At 38.9% G+C, this 18098-nt stretch overlaps 1 long non-coding RNA gene across 2 annotated transcripts; it reads left to right on the top strand.

The window, feature by feature from the left end:
• Positions 1 to 257: 257 nt before the first annotated feature.
• LOC142167853 (uncharacterized) lies at positions 258 to 9344 on the top strand. 2 transcript variants are annotated; one of them, XR_012698037.1, is made up of 2 exons: positions 258 to 389; positions 6472 to 9344. It is a non-coding gene; the product is annotated as an uncharacterized LOC142167853 (long non-coding RNA). The 2 variants fall into 2 exon arrangements; XR_012698038.1 differs by having other exon boundaries at positions 271 to 476.
• Positions 9345 to 18098: the final 8754 nt, after the last annotated feature.

Here is an 18098-nt window from a genome sequence, read left to right on the forward strand (position 1 = left end):
TTTTTTACTCGGATGGTAAGAATCTCAAAATTGAAAAATCAGCATTAGAATGTGCAGTTTGCTTAAATGACATCGAAGATGATAAAACTCTTTGACCATGAAATAGGATGGCAATTTTGACCCAAAAAATTATAACCAGCCCAATGTTGAATGGGTTGGGTCAGTCATCAAAAAGCTAATGGATCAAAATTGGTTGGACCCATACTGACTCGTAGAAATATTGGACCCAAACATGTAAAGATAGCGTAACCTAATAGGTTAATACATAGACCCGCCCAACGGGTCAAAATAAATAAAACCTACGCTTGTTCCTCTTCAATTTCTCAGAAGACGAAAGTCAGACAGACTACTCCCAGCTCTTTCCTCCTCGATTTCTTAGACGACACAAGGTTAGGCTAATGTCTTTGGCTCTTCCGCTCTATTCTCATCCTCTTTTAATCTTTAATCTTCATTCTCGATTTCTTAGACGACACAAGGTTGGATGTTTTAAGCTACTGTTTATTTTTAATTTAGGGTTTATATGAGCTCATAATTCAAAATCTTTATAGATAATATTATCGTTTTTATCTTTTTATGTTTTGCTCTAAGTTGTGAAAGTGATGTTTTTTACTTTTAAAAAAAAAAGTTGATGGAGCATATGGATGAAGTTTAAGAATCTACTGAAATAAGCTCGACAAGTGCATGTAGGAAGACTTCTGTGGTATGGGATAATTTTTTGAAATTACCACTTGACATTAATCCAGATAATAGGTTGAGGAAAAAGTGTAAAGATTGTGGTCGGATATATTTGGCTGATTCAATTGCTGGATTTGAAATCAAATTTGAATTCATAAGTTCAATAGGAAGAAACAAAGGAGAAAAATTGGGTCAAGTTGGGCGGGTTGGGTTATGACCCGTTATTTGATCCAACTTGACCCGAACCATTTTGACCCAAGTAAAATTTGGGTTGGGTTGGGTTTTGACCACTTTAGTGATCTGACCCGTTTTGACAAGCTCAAATTTGACCCAATCCGCCCAATTGCCACCCATACACGAGAGAGAGGGGAGAAGATAGAAGAAAAAATATGGGGGAGAGAGGAAGAGAGAGAGACGACAAAGTGAGATAGAAAGAGGGTTACTGGGAGAAAAAATAATTAGGAAAGTAGGTTTTTTGTGATTTGGCTATATAATGTTAATCTTTTGGGTTGCCTTTGCCAAATATAACCTACGGCAAAAACTTTGCTAATTGCTATGAGCTACTTTCATTTGTAGCCACTTGCTATAAACTTATATCATTTGGTAGCCACAAAATTTCAAATACATTTAGTAGCCTAAAACATATTAAAATGGTCAACCCAAAATTTCGTCAACCCCATCCCATTCGCCTTCCTCTTCCAGCATTTGTCAGACTATACAAAAAAACTCCATAATTACCCCTCTATTGTTGCACTGCCACCGTCGCAACCTCCAACGTACTGCTGCCACCGCATCGCCCTATCCATACCCCTAAAAATATATTATAAAATTCAAACTTACTCACTCTTGGACTAGTTATCCATCCCAAAATTCCACAACCAACGCTGCTACCAGTGCACAACCGCCATCGTACTATCCTACCCACATCCCAAAAGAGACATATCATAAAAGATCATGCCCACCCACCCCTGGACCAGCGTAATCCACCCTCAATTCCTCCACCAAATCTAAATAATTAAGGACTAAAAAAGAAAGAAAAAAAAAAGAGCGAGAATTTATACAAAAAGAATTATCACAAAAATGAAGAAAAAATAGTAAAGTAGGAATGAAAAGAAGAAAAAAAACAAAAAGCGATTGTTTTTATATATTATATAAACAGATTATTAAACTAAAGAAATAAGATCTAAAAGGGAAAATAAAAAAACACTGAGAGTATTTGTGAGAGAAAGATTATACACTTTATATACAAAATATATATTAATTATTCACTTTATATACATATTATAAATTATATACGCACTGTATATATATAATACAATGTATATATACTTTATATATAAAATTATATGAACATTGAATGTGTATAAATAGTGTATACATACACTTTTCATATAAATGTACGTACATAATATATACACATTACATATAATATTTTCAACACTCACTATAGTCACCGTAATCTTTCACGTCCAATTTTGTATAATACGTGTATAATAAATGTATCATTAGTGTATAATATATACACATTGATTATACACTATATTATAATTATTATACAAGAATTATATGATATATAAATAAAGGAGCATTGATAGTAATGGAGGACAACCAACTTTGCAGCAAAAAGGTTTTTCTCCGGTAGGGGTCATTTTATTTCCTCTGTATCTCATCTTCTCATAAAATTCATCCAAAAAGGTATCATGCAATACCACGTATTCGATTCAATCTTCTTTTCGTCTTGAATAGTAATAGTAGGGGCTCCAGTAGCGAATAAAATGAATAATGTCGGCATCAACAATGAGGAAGAAACAACCAAATAGAAACAACAACTAACTATGGCTCTTGGCCCAGACAACGTCCGAGGCGTAGGGGAGATCGGAGCAACAGGAAACGCCTAGATGACGTTTTTCTTCCTAGGCTGCAATCTGAAAGAGGATAGAAAGCGAAGAAGGCGGCAATAACCGCTAGAATTTTGCACAAAATTACTCAAAGAAGATAGTTTTTTTAATCTATGTGAAGGAGGAGGAAATTGTAAAGAAGAAAAGAGAAAATTAAAAAATGGTTTGGTGTTGTTAGAGCGGAAGAGAAGAAAAGGAGTGTCACGACCCAATTTACCCTATAGGCTGTGATGGCGCCCAACGTCACCGCTAGGCAAGCCAACGGTAAACTAACCATGTATTTATTCTTTTTAACAATTTCAAAATAGTTGATTTTTATTTATTAAGTAAGTAAGAGGTGAAAAAATTAATAAAATAAACCGTAAATAAATATGAGAGCAAGTGTGGTGTAATAAATACTCAAAAACTATCAAATGTTTACTAGCATATTTTCAAGACCTGGTGTCACAAGTGTATGAGCTACTAGTAGAGTATACAAAATACTAAATTACTGTCTGAAATAGAGTAGATAGAAAGCAAATGCAAAAGAGACTCCGGGTGCTGCAGAATGGATTCGGAAGCAACTCACCACTAAGTCTCGGGGTATCGGGGGTGCGCGCCGGAATGACTGCCAGATGCACCTGCCTCAGATCCTGCACGATTAGTGCAGAAGTGTAGCGTGAGTACATAAACAACATGTACCCAGTAAGTATCCACTCTAACCTCGAAGAGAGTGACGAGGGGTCGACATTGACACTTATTATGGGCCAATAATAAAATGCAAAAACTCTAAATAGTTATGGAATATGGAAATAACAATAATAACATAATAACAAGCAGTGAATAAATGATTCTTTAACTGGTAATAAATTCCAAAATCTTCATCTAACACATACTAGTTCCAAATCGCTTCCGGTTATTAAATAAATTATACCTCTCAAGCCATAACAGAATATCAAGTGTATTCGGGTTCCAAAAATTATCACGCACGATTTATGCCGAGGTCGTACGATCCAATCCAAAATATTGTGTGCACTGCTGAGGGTCGAACGGTACGAACCATAGATGCATCTATTATACTGCCGAGGCGAACGACCCGCTCCCATGAGAATAAAGAAGTTTACCTCGCTCGCTAAAGTACTTGTGACGCGATAGGATATGGATTTCTCAGAGTTATTAAGTATTCTTCAATTATTTTCCCAAATAAGAAATCTAACTGGGAAGTTTTCAACTTTAAAATCTCTAGTTTCAGCTCTATTTAAGATAATTAATATGCACAACAAGCATGACAGTACAATTAAAGCATGATGCAAATCTAAGACTACCCGGACATCACATGAAATATAGCTACGCACAGACTCTCGTTACCTAAGGGGATGAGTTCCCTCTTACAAGGTTAGGCAAGAGACTTACCTCGTTCTCAAGCTCACTTCCGGTCCACTAATTCGCTCTAAAATCCCCAAGTCGATACCGAACAATCCGAAACTAGTCAAATATTATATAATTTAATCAATATATACTCAAAACTTCATAATTTAGCTATTAGAGTAATTACTCAACCCAAATTGAAAAATTCTTAAAATTTGCCCCCAAGCCCACGTGTCCGAATTCCGAAAATATTTGAAGATAAATATTACCCATAGCCTCACGAACTCAAATATATAATTTCTACTAAATTCTATAATCAATTTCGTGGTAAAATCCCATTTTTACCAAAACTCTAGGTTCTTCACAAATCCCACAAGTTTTTATAATCTTTCCATGTTTAATCTACCTAAAACCCACTTAATTAACTTGAAAATGGGTGGGAGTTACTTACCTTAGGATATTGATGAGAATCCACCTCAAATGAGCTCTCAAAATCTCCCAAGACCAAATGAAATGTGAGGGAAAATGGCCTAAGTCTCGGATTAAAAACACTCACTACCCAGCAACTTCCGCACCTGCGGCCACTAGATCGCATCTGCAAAATCGCAGGTGCGGTCAAAAGGTCGCACCTGCGATCCTCCACTGCCTCCAGCTTCCTCGCTTCTGCGGACGGGGGGACGCTTCTGTGGACTCCTTCCGCTTCTGCGGATTCCTTTCTCTTCTGTGACCCACAACTGGCTAGCCCAAGTCCGCATTTGTGGAGCCTCGATCGCTTCAGGGGGCTCGTAGATGCGGAACAACACTCGCACCTGCAGCCACCCAGCTCCAGCCTCAGGTCTGCTTCTGCGACCACTGTGCCGCTCCTGTGAGTTCGTACCTGCAACCCTTTCCACGCAGGTACGATTGAACCAGATCTGAAGCACCAGCAGTTCTCCATGCTAATTCTGAGCCCGATTCCAATCCGTTTCACACCCGGAGCCCCCGGGACCCCATCCAATCACACTGACACATCCAACAACATAATACGGACCTGCTCGCACGATTGAAACACCAAAATAATATCTAGAATTATGAATTGAATACCAATATGCATGAATTCAACATTAAACTCAAAAACTTCTGAAAATACTTTCGTGCATCCGATTCCTATCAAATCAACTCGTAATGATGCCAAATTTTGCGTGCAAGTCTTAAATCACCATACGGAGATATTCCCAGGCTCAGAATCCCGAACGGACCTCGATAACACCAAAACCAACTTCAAACCAAATTTAAAGAACTTGAAAAACCTTCAATGTGCCAACCTTCAATATTAAGCGTCGAAACGCTCCCGGGTCATCCAAAACCCGATCCGAACATACGCCCTAGTCCAAAATCATCATACGAACCTATTGGAGCTGTCAAATCCCAGTTCTGAGGTCGTTTACTACAAATGTTGACCCAAGTCAAACTTAACCCTTTTAAGCCAATAACAAGGAAGTATGTGTTCCGATTTGAACCCGAACCCTTCCAAATCCCGAACTAACCATCCCCGCAAATCATAAAACAGTAAAAGCACATATGTGGAGTCTTATTTAGGGGAACAAGGATCTAAAAAGTAAAATGACCGGTTAGGTCGTTACAAGGAGAAAAAAAGGAGGAGTGAAAAAGAGAGATGGAAGTCATTGGTAGGTTGATGAAGGGAGAAGATGAGGAGAGAAGGAGGAGAAGTAGATGGCTGAAAGAGGAGAGAAAGAATGGAATTTTAGGGTTTTGGCTATACGTTTGTCACGACCTAAAATCCACCTAGTCGTGATGACACCTAACCCAACCCGTTAGGTAAACCAATTAATAACTATAAAACTTAAATTAGATTTATTAAGAAAAGAAATGATAATAAAACTACTTTTATACAAAAATTCCCAAGGAATGGTAGTACAAATGTAACAACCCGACCGGTCGTTTTGCTTCCTAGGTCCCCGTTCCTTAAATAAGACTCCCCTTATGTACTTTTACTGTTTTATGACTTGCAGGAATGGTTAGTTCGGGATTTGGAAGGGTTCGGGTTGAAATCGGAACACTTGGTTCCTTAAGGTTGGCAAAAAGGGGTAATTTTGACTTTGGTCAATGTTTTGAGTAAATGACCTCGGAACCGGGATTTGACGGTCCCAATAGGTTCGTATGATGATTTTGGACATGGGCATATGTTAGGATCGGTTTCGGATGACACAGGAGCGTTTTGGCGCTTAAGGTTGAAAGTTTGCTTATTAGAGGTTTAAAAGTTCTTTAAATTTGGTTTAGAGTAGGTTTTGGTGTTATCGAGGTCCATTTGGGATTTCGAACTTGGGAATAGTTTGGTATGGTGATTTAAACTTGTACACAAAATTTGGTGTCATTCCGAGTAGTTTAAGTATGTTTCGGCGCGTTCGGAGTAAGTTGGATTAACTTGAAGTTCATAAGTTGATTCAATTTGGTTTGGGGTGTGATTCTTAGTTTTGATGTTGTTTTCCGCGTTCTGAGAGTGCGAACGAATTCGTTTTATGATTTCTAACTTGTTGGCATGTTTGGACAGGGCCTCGGATGCCATTCAGACGATGCGCGGAGGTCGCTTAGCGATGGGTGAACAACTGAAGCACCCAGCTTCTAGTGTAACCGCACCTGTAGAGGGCCAACTGCAGGTGCGAGCTCGCAGAACCGAGCCAACAGCCGCAGAAGCGGTCCAGCATGGGCAGCCAAAAATCATAGATGCGGACAAGGTGACCGCAGATGTGCGACCGCAGAAGCGAGACTTGCGCAGGTGCGGCTCATCTGCCGCAGGAGCGGCCTCGCAGAAGCGACCCTTATTCTGCAGATGCGGACTTAGGCCAGCCAAGGGAGGACCGCATCTACGATGAACCATCAAAGTCAACTCCTGATCAAACTTATGAATATTCCAATACTCCAAATTTCCAACTTTTGCCAATTAACGTCAAAACATTCAAGAAACGTCCAAATGCAATTTCGGGCACACGCCCAAGTCCAAATCACAATTCGGACCTAACTGAGCCATCAAAACTCCGATCTGGGGTCAAATATGCAAAAGTCAAACTTGGTCAACTCTTCCAACTCAAAGCTTTTAACATGATAATGCTTCTTCTGAATCGATCCCTGTAAGGCCCCGTAAAATTTTCCTAAAATCCCGGATTCCGTGATGCCAAAGTAGGCGTAGAAGTAGGGAGTTGAAGGAAAATATTGGGCAAAAGTAGGCATTTCTGCGGCCCATTCTGTGACCGCAGAACCACTATGCAGACCTCAGACTGGTCGCAGAGTGGGACAATTTTCTGGGGCATTTTTGTTGTCAATTTCACGGCATTATACGACCGCATCACTGTTTCACGGGCCGCACTCTTATCGCATATCCCGCCTTGGAATTTTTCGGAGGGAGGTTCTGCGGTGCACTATGCGACCGAAGAACCGTTCTGCGGTGCATTATGCGACTGCAGAACAGGTTTGCGGGTCGCATAGTGACCGCATACCGGTCAGTTATTTTTCAGTTTTGGCACCCCAATTTCGTGGTCATTTCACGGACCGCATAACCATTATGCAGTCGTATATGCGACCGTAGAACCTATTCCGGAGCTTTATTTTTGGGGTTTTTAAACCCGACCCTATTCCATTAAAACACCTACCTTGGACCATTTTGATCATATTTTCTGATATTTTTAGAGTGTGAGAGAGAGTCCTAGAGGGAGGAAGTGATCTTCATCAAATTGCTCTTCAATTCTCACTTAAAACCTTAAAGATTATCAAGAGAGGCACCTAGGTCTTCTTCCTAAGAAGTAAGATACTATCACCCAAACTCTTAATTTCAAAAATGTAACTAGAATGGGCCATTTGTAAGGTAATTCATGGGGAAGATTGTGAGCTAAAAATGATAGAGAATGGGTTGGGGAATGATGGAATCTTCCATAAAAAGGGCCTTAAAACATTTATGCACACCTAATGTTTGATAATATGCTCAAATGGGCTAAAACCATGTTCATCATCCTAATTTTGGTCCAACTTGTTATATTTCTAAAATAGATTGAAGTTGCTAAGAATTCCGGGTCATTTTAGAGTTTGAGAAGTTCAATTGAGGTATGTTGGCTAAACCCCCTTCTTCTTAGGATCGAATCCCATGGTATTCATGTGATTGGAGTAAGTCCTTGATCATTATTGAATTGGCTATTCCTAATGTGGTTGTATTGAAGGATGTTTGTTCAATGTTTATTCTAAATTATTCATCATGTCATCTTGCCATTTGAGAATATGTTCAAAATGTGGAATATGTGTTAGGAATGTTAAGACTTCATATCAAGATCAAAATAAAGGTTTTTATGCCAAATTATATGAAAAGCCTCTATGTGCCTAAGATTCACAAATTGCTCATATGTGAATCTAATGTCTTGAATGGGAAGCCTTATTATTGTGGATAATGATAATGATATTTGAATGTGAAAAAAAAAGGATTGGAACTATAAAATACGGCCAAGTGCCGAGAATGACTTTGTAATCGTAATTACTAGTGCCAATGAATTGAAAGTATTTGAAAGAAGTACGATGTGAGATGATTGACTGAAAAAGGTAATGTCTCAAATAAGATGGCCTAGCCGATCAGACCGAGATCGGACTCCGTGTAAGAACACGGTGGTATTGTGGATGAAATTGTGAAGATGGTTGATGTCTCAAATGAGATGGCCTAGCCGATCGGGCCGTGATCGGATGCCATGCCGCACACATGGTGGTACTGTGCTAGAAATTATAACGAAATTGTGGCAATGTCTCAAATGAGACGACCTAGCAGATAGGGACGAGATCGGACTCCGTGGAAGAATACAGAGGTATTGTGAATTGTGGAATATCGGTACTAAAGATCACCCAACCTAACAACGTGGAAATTAACTTGAAAACTTATGTGATCTTTAAATTGATGTTTTAATATTATTTGAATCTCTTATTGAATTTTTGAATGTTCATCTTGTATTATTATTCATTCTATTGAGATGGTGTTTAGCTTTACATACTAGTGCTATTCGACGGTACTAGCGTCCCTTTTGTCGGGGGCGCTGCATCTTTAAATGAATGCAGGTGGTTACATAGCAGACAGTGTTGATCACAGATAGTGTTGCATCCTCTTTTCAGTGGACTCGGTGAGCTCCATTTCATTCTGGGGTCAAGTATTTTACCTTTTGTTTATATTGTGGTCACCTTTTGAGGTATAGCCGGGGCCTTGTTGCCGGCACCATCCTTACTCTCTTTTGTATCTTTAGAGGCTCCGTAGACACTATGTGGGTTGTATATGGGTGTTGGGAATGTTAAACAAGTATATGTTGTGTTTGATCACTTGTTTCACTCAGACTATAAGAATCTGTGTATTTTGAGACTTAAAGGCGAAATAGCTAAGGAAACGGTTTAATGTTGTATGTATGAACTTCCTTCTGTCTAATTAATGAAATCATGTCTTTTCTTAATCATGAGTGAGTTGGGTAGAAAGTATCTAACAGTCTTATTCGACAGGGTTCACTCGGTTGAGCACCGATCGCGCCTCCCGAGGATGGGGCGTGACAATCCGGAATCACCTAAAAACCAAAACCAACGATTCACATAAGTCACAATACGTCATATGAAGCTACTCAAGACTTCAAACAGCTGAATGAAATACAAATTCTCAAAACGACCGGTCGGGTCGTTACATCCTCCTCCACTTAAACGTACGTTCGTCCTCGAACGTGCTAAGAGTTGTTCCAAGGCCATCAAATCACGGTGTAACCTTACCATGCACATACCCGGGGGTGATCCCACATTACCCCGCTCCATATAAGCTTGCCAAAATAACCTAACTGGAGATCCTTACTTGAACCTTAGTCCGTAAACCTTATAGCCCAATTTCCAACACCCGGAATTCATTACAAGACCCGAATCTCGTATCTACACATTGTATAAGTCTGAACAGGTTGTGCCAAGCCATAACCATGACCCAAGATGCAATCATGTGATATACCACATCACTCAGATACTCACAACAATAACTGCTGGCCAACATAGCTGGCTTAAAGCAAATTCAGTACTGGTAGTAAACCTCATATCAAATAAAACCTCGTTCAAAAACTTCGTACACTGCCGATGATAAAGAAACACGCAGAATCTCTCAACCACTCATCTGATCAATAAGCTAAGAAGTTCACTCGTCCGACCAGGGCCATTGCCCAAATTCTTAACGGAGATATGGTATCATTCTTCCAAACATTCCTTATCCCAATACGATAGTGCAAATCTCAGGTCTAGAAATCTCATATTTGCCAATACAAGTAGCCCAACCAACAAGTCACACCAGAAGCCATATGGAGCCCCACACAACGCTGTTCCTACACCAAATAAGTAATAATTCAGACATGACAGATCATAGTAAGAAAGTTAAATAAGAAGGCTACTAATCAAGTTAAGTAGGCAGCGAAATTTTTAACATTTTCCTATGAACTATTTTCAACAAAGTGAAAGTAAAATACACAATTAAGCATAAGGAGTTACATGTCATCACAGTACCGTTACGGTGCGCAACCCGATCCAATCATATCAATCCACATAGGGGTACCCATCGAGCCATAATTCTCGGGCTCACTGATCACATGTGCGTCACATCAAGAACGATAGAGTGCATAAAATATAACTATGGGAAGATGATTAGGCATAAGTGATACTGAGAAAGACAAGCATAACTATGGTGCAATAAGCAAGTCAACATCACGAGGGCCATCTAGCCCATAACGCCATAAGGCTTAAAAGAAATACAATATGCAAGCGAAAAATCATGTAACCTTCACCACCCGTCATAGCATAAGAGAGAAACATATAACATAGACCAAGGCGCGAATAACATCTATTTCGCGTGATGGTATACTTGTAGTAATAGGTGCGCAAGCGCGAGGAAATCCGATGTGATACAGATAACACATTCTCATTAGGCTCATAAATAATCCCCAAACCAAATTCCGATCATACCCAGACTGGTAAATAACCTTCCAAAAGTCCATAGCAATCTTTCCATAACACCTACCATCAATCATCCAATCCTCAACATTTCTTCACAATTCGCAATCAAGGAATCGTCTGCCAACGAGAATATCGAGTCTATGAACCTCACTAATACCAGAATCTCCATATTCAACCTCAACACCACTTACTCAAATGGCTGATATGTCACTCATACTCCATCATCTTATAGAAAATACCCACAAGTCAAAACACAATGCACCTGCCAACATGTGCACTCACCTCCGGCAATATCAAATAGTTCTCATATCCTCTTAAACATCTGAAATCATCTGTGTCATCAAGAACTCATATCCTTCCCTCCATAAATAAACTGCAACCTTGTACTTGCAACTTTCAATCCCCATAAGGCACACCGCCTCTAACATGCTAACTCGCGACACTACGAAAATCTCATAATCAACTCAGAACCATAAGCAAATTGAACACCTCATCAACCGCGAATCTTTCATTTAACTCAGTCCAAGAGAACATCACCACACGTAATATAGCTTCTATACCTGTAGCAAACATCAACTCCGTTCGTGGCCATAACCATGATGAATTCTTCGGAACACATTAACACATGATCAAGTCATCAGAACTGATCTCCCCTAACTTAACCGAGTCACGCAGACTGCCAACCCGAAAGTAACTCAATTTGATTATCTCACTCTGAAGGAACCTTCTGCAAATCCGAAGTCGTTTCATGCATCTCTCTAATATCGCCATGTTGAATCATCCTTGACATAGAAATACCACATATCCGGTCACCATTCACTACCGATCACCTGCCCTATTCATTCACAAATTCAGAAGTCCTTAAATGCCACCTATGATCTGGAACTCATCAGAACCTTCTCGATAACCACTCACCTTACTCTGATCTTAAATACATAGCCAACACATGACTATTCAAAGAAACAACCAAGCAATCCTTTAGCCCGAAAACTGATACAACATATGATCCAGCAATCCGATTATCGATAACAAACTCCCCCACTTAGCTCGAAGCCATAGAACACATCGTCGGTAATCCATTGTACCATATCTTCATAGCTGCCCCGATTCCGTACTACTATTCAACTGAATACTTCAAAAACTCACGCAATACTAGTCATAGAACACTTCTGAAGAGTCTGCCATGCGCATACCCATCCTTGCAATAGTCAAGCAAACCTTCCCCTAAATGCTCTGAAATAATAATATATGCATTCCACCGAATGAAAACTTCATACGAAACACAAGATCTGAACCCATCACACAGGAGATAACCCCTAGCAATACTCAAATCAACATCTTACTATGAACCCACCATAATCACAACAACTAGGCCACTAACCATTCTTCCCAAGTCCATGCTCACCAACCGGTTACAAGAATCTTCTTCGTACCACAAATGAACGACTAAAAGATCTAACACTACATCTGCTCCCAAGACTAGACAGAACATCGCGATGATAATCAAGCATCCTTAGCTCTTCATAATCCATCCGCATCATCACAAACTACTGGCGCATAACGAATACCAAGTGTGCAATATCGCATATGAATGAATAGTAAGAATCAAAATCGTAGGTTTCAAACTGAAACAAAGTCGCACAATAAGGAAAGAAAGAAGGAAAATTTTCCTAAATGCTCTGTAGCCTCTCGAAGATAGGTATGGACGTCATCATACCGATCTGCAAGACTCCACTAGACACTTACTCATGATTCGTAGAACCTACGAACCTAGTACTCTTATACCAACTTGTCATGTCCCAAAATTCACTAGTCGTGATGGCACCTCACCCAAACCGTTAAGTCAACTAATTAACAGTTAACACAATTCTAATAAAATAAAGGTGACCATCAAATGATATATCTGGATTCCATACAATATCCCAAAGACTGGTAGTACAAGTTATGAGCTGCTAAGACTGGATTATTGCAAAAATGATATAAAATAAATACAACTTCTGTTTGAAATGTACATAAACAGAATTCGACCCTAAAAGTACCCAAGGACAAATGGTAGCCACAACTGGAAGGCACGAACATCTCCAGAGTCAGCTCTTGTCATTCACTGCAGCTCCAATCCAAGATCTGCAAGCAAGGTGCAGAAGTGTAGTATGAGTAAAACCGACCCCATGTACTCAATAAGTATCTTGACTAACTTCGGTGAAGTAGTGACGAGGCTTTTTAGGTAAAAGATACTCATTGATATAACATGTGCAGTAGACTAGCAATAGAACAATATTACAACATAACAGAAAAGAGTAAAAGAAACGAATATGCGTAGTAGTAACTGATTACTAGAAGAAATCACTATTTAATATTCTTCAATATCACGACCAATCCTTTCCTTAGAGCGTTAACCAACAAACCACGATAGTAAATCCATAACTTTCATAGTGTGAGAAATGTACTCAAGATATCAAATCGAATGGCATGGCAACACCCTTGGTGCATTTATCTCATCCTCACCAAGCATATATATATATCAATGACACGCAAGGTAGGAAGCATGAATAACATCAAGGAGAGTGATTCCAAATGAACATCAATCACAACTTTCAACACAATAACAATTCAATAAACCTCAAGAACCTTATTATTCAAGTATTTCAACAAGTCTCAAAAATGATCTTCAACTCAAGTATAGAATCCAATATCTCAAGAATAACGGTCGTAGCGATGTATTAGTGATTAAGCATAGTGATGACCGAATTAAACACATCAATAGTTTCACAAAAGTCCGTCAAATTTTAATCAAGTTATAATAAGCTAAATCTTGGTTTCTAGCATTTAATTTCATATTCTTAGTAATCTAGAAGTCAAGTAAGACATGAAACAAGAAGGTCACATAATTCTACAAGGCACAATTAATCATATAATTTACCCCCGAGCATGATTAACTCTAGCACATGCATATACACAGGTCACTTCATAGTAGGAAAAATTTTCCCAACAAAGTTAGGCAAGACAGGTACCTCAAATAAGCCAAATCGATACACTAGAAGAACCATCCCGCTCAAATCATCCTCTGAACGGCTCGAAACTAGCCAAAAGTAACTCAAAATCATCAAATAATCCCATAGGAATCAAACCCAATCGATAAAATTCGAATCTTTATACATTTGCTCAAAGTCAACCAAAAACTCAAACTTGGACCCGCACCTCACAACCCGGCAAAACTCACAAAATCCGACAACCCATTTAGTACAAGTCCAACCATACTAATTTCACTCAAATACGATTCTGAATCAATGTTCAAAGCCCAAAAATTCACTTTATAAAAGTTTAGAGAAAAACCCCATATTTCTCTTTAAAAATCATAATCGAAATGACAAAATCGAAGATAGATTCATGAAATATAATCAAAACTAAGTAGAGAACACTTACCCAATCCTTGTGGTGAAAATCACCCAAATCCGAGCTCCCCAATTCAAAATGTGAAAAAATAACTCAAGGGTCTGAAATAGAGTACTTGTGTGCTCTGTCCAGTGGTACTCTACGCGATCGCGGTTGCACCCACGCGATCGTGATGCACAGAAATGAGCTCAGCCAAAAATACGCTCCGTGTTCACGGCACTGCCCTCACGAACACGATGAACACATGCACCAACACGACGCAAATGCGTCCACAATCACGCGAACGTGAAGAAGGAAGTCCCCAGCTCCCGGCTGCTCCGCGATCGCGAACCTTCACCTACAAACGCGATGTACCAACCCTTCAGCGTTTCGCGAATGCAGTTCACCTCTCGCGAACACGATGAAGAAACAAACAACAGCTCCCCAATACTCTACGCGCTCGCTTCTTTTCCTTCACGATCGTGAAGAAGTCCCGAAACACCAAAACCAACAGAGAATCAGCTATGCTAAACATGAGGAAAAGGATCCGAAATCAATCTGAAACTCACTCGAGCCCCTCGGGACCCTGCCCAAACATACCAACAAGTCACATAACATAACACGAACTTACTCGAGGCCTCAAATCACGCATAACAACATCAAAACCATGAATCGCACCTCAAATCGAACTTAATCAACTTTTGAACTTTCTATTTCCAAATCTCGTGCCGAACCATATCAAATTAACTCGGAATGACCTCAAATTTTGCATACAAGTTCCAAATGACATAATGAAGCTATTCCAACTCCCGAAACCAAAATCTGAACCCAATATCATTAAAGTCAACTTCCGCTTACACTTATGAACATAACAAAACTCCAAATTGTCAACTTTCGCTAATTAATGCCAAACCTTCAAGAAACATCCAAATGCAATTTCGGGCATACGCCCAAGTCCAAAATCACCACCCGGACCTAACGGAGCCATAAAAACTCCGATCCGAGGTTAAATACGCAAAAGTCAAACTTGGTCAACTCTTCCAACTCAAAGCTTCTAACATGAGAATATTTCTTCCGAATCGATCCCGAATCATAATACATCATATGAAGCTACTCAAGACTTCAAACAGCTGAACGAAATGAAAATGCTCAAAATGACCAGTCGGGTCGTTACAATCAACTACTTCAAGTCATCTAAAACTCATCTGTAGCACCTCCGAAACTCACTTGAGCCCCCTCCCCCTCTCCCCCGGCTCCAAACCAAACATGCACAGAATTCTAATAGCATCGTAAGAACTCGCTTGCATAATCAAAACACCAATATAACATCTAAAATCACGAATCGGACATCAAAACACATGAAATTCAAAGAAAAATTTAAGAACCTCTAGAATTGCATCCAAGCACCTGAATCCTATCAAACCAACGCTGGATTGCACCAAATTTTGCAGACAAGTTTCAAATAGAAAAAAAGACCTATTCCATGTCCCAAAATCAAAATCCAAACCCGATAACCATAAAGTCAACCTACAATCAAACCTAGAAAATTTCCAAATATTCAAATTGCTAGCTTTCGGCAAAATAGGTCTAATCAACCAAGGGACCTACGATTTTAATTTCGGGCATACGCCCAACTCCAGAATCACAATACGAACATACCGAAATCGTCAAAATACTAATTCGGGATCGTTTACCCAAAATATTGACCGAAGTCAACTCTAGCCTCATTTTTAGTAAGAAAAAATTTATTTTAATAAAAATTTATTTTACCATAATTCGACAGTAATCATGATATATTATGTAGTATACCATAATTCAACATTAATCATGGTATACTATGAATGTCAAGACCCTAAATCCAAACCGCGGGGTCGTGATGGCACCTAACGTCCACTTGCTAGGAAAGCTAATATTAGTACACAACTAATAATTTTTAGACAATTGAAAGCAATATAATAAAAATTTAGAGGTGCAAAATCTCAAAAATAGATATAAAACTCCAAACGCTGACTAGCCCAAACTCGGATTCTGGTGTCACAAGTAGATGAGCATACTAGAATTTTCTACAACCAATATCTTGAATAAAATACAATTGTTCGAAACCAAAATAAATAGTTAAGATAGATAAGGAAGGGGACTCCAGGGACTCCGACGTCGTACAAGTCTACCTCAAGTCTCCGGATGAAGATATGATCCGAGAAAAGCACCGCTGGGACCGACACCAAAATCTGCACAAGAAATACAGAAGCGTGGCATGAGTACAACCGACCCAATATACTCCATAAGTATCGAGCATAACCCCGGCGAGGTAGTAACGAGGCTATGACAAGACACCTACTAAAAATCCTATACGGATATATATATATATATATATATATATATATATATATATAAAGCAACAGAAATAATAAGTAGAGCATTTAAAATATTAATGGGGAGGGAACATATAAAAAGAGAGTAAGATAAGAACGGTAAGTAAAATGTCACCAAGTAGCCTTTTTCTGAAATAAACGACAATACAACCAAATAATTCACAAATCCGGAAATCAGTTAAGCAACGAAAACATCAATTGCACAGCATCACTCTTCGCATTTTTACTCCCATCCTCACCATATAATATCATAAATGCAATGGCACTGTATTACCCTTCATGCTTTTACTCTCATCCTCACCATATGATAATGATATGATAAATGAAATAGCACGACATCATCCTTCATGCTTTACTCTCATCCTCACATGATATAATAGATGATAATAAAGCAATCAAGTGCACAACATCACCCTTCGTGCTTTAATCCTCACATTCACTCATTCAATAATAACAATATGCAAATATGGAACAACAACAACCTTCGTGCTTTTCACTCTTCCTTGCCAAGCAACAAAAATAACCCAAAGTATCAAGCAAGGTGTGAACCCAATTCCAACTTCAATCAAGGTGTTATGATAAATAAATTCTACTTTTGATATATCCACAACTTCGAATTAATCAATAACACGAAAGCCAACAATGAAGAATAACAATCTAACTAAAGCATATAAGGCATGGTAAAAGAAGCAACATGGTACAATAAATCAATTTCCACCCGCATGCTTTAACCCACGACGACGCATATATACTCGTTACCTTACATGTACGTCATCCCCACAAATAATTCACATAGCAAATAGACCAACAAGTCTTAATTCCCTTAAATCAAAGTTAAATACGACACTTACTTCACTCCGCAATCAAATCAATCAATCAACCATGGCCTTGCCTTTTGAACAAGCTCCAAACCAACCGAATTTAGTCAATTATCGATCAAACAATTCAAAATAAGCTTTAGAAACTACCCACGAATGAAAATGGTTGAATTTCGATCATTTTTGAAAAAATCAACAAAATTCAATCTCGTGCACGCTTGGTCAAAATTTAAGATTCAGACCAAAACTCGATTACCCATTCACCCCCGAGCCCGATTATGTGATTTATTTCGAAATCCGACCTCAATTGGAGGTCTAAATCTCAATTTAATAAAATGCATAATTTCTACCCAAAATCCCTAATTTCTACCATAAAACTCAAAGATTTGATGTTAAACGACTCCGTAATGGAGTTTTGATGGCTCCGCTAGCCCCGTTGGGTGATTTTGGACTTAGGAGTGTATCTGGATTGTGAATTGGAGGTCCGTAGTTGAATTCGGCTTGAAATGGAAAAAGTTAAAAATTTAGAAGTTTGACCGAGAGTGGACTTTGTGGTTACTGGTCTTGGATTGGGGTTCTGGGATTTGCAGTAGATCCGTGGTATTATTTGTGACTTGTGTGCAAAATTT

Source organism: Nicotiana tabacum, chromosome 13 (assembly GCF_000715075.1).
Source record: "Nicotiana tabacum cultivar K326 chromosome 13, ASM71507v2, whole genome shotgun sequence".
Taxonomy (NCBI): Eukaryota; Viridiplantae; Streptophyta; class Magnoliopsida; order Solanales; family Solanaceae; genus Nicotiana; species Nicotiana tabacum.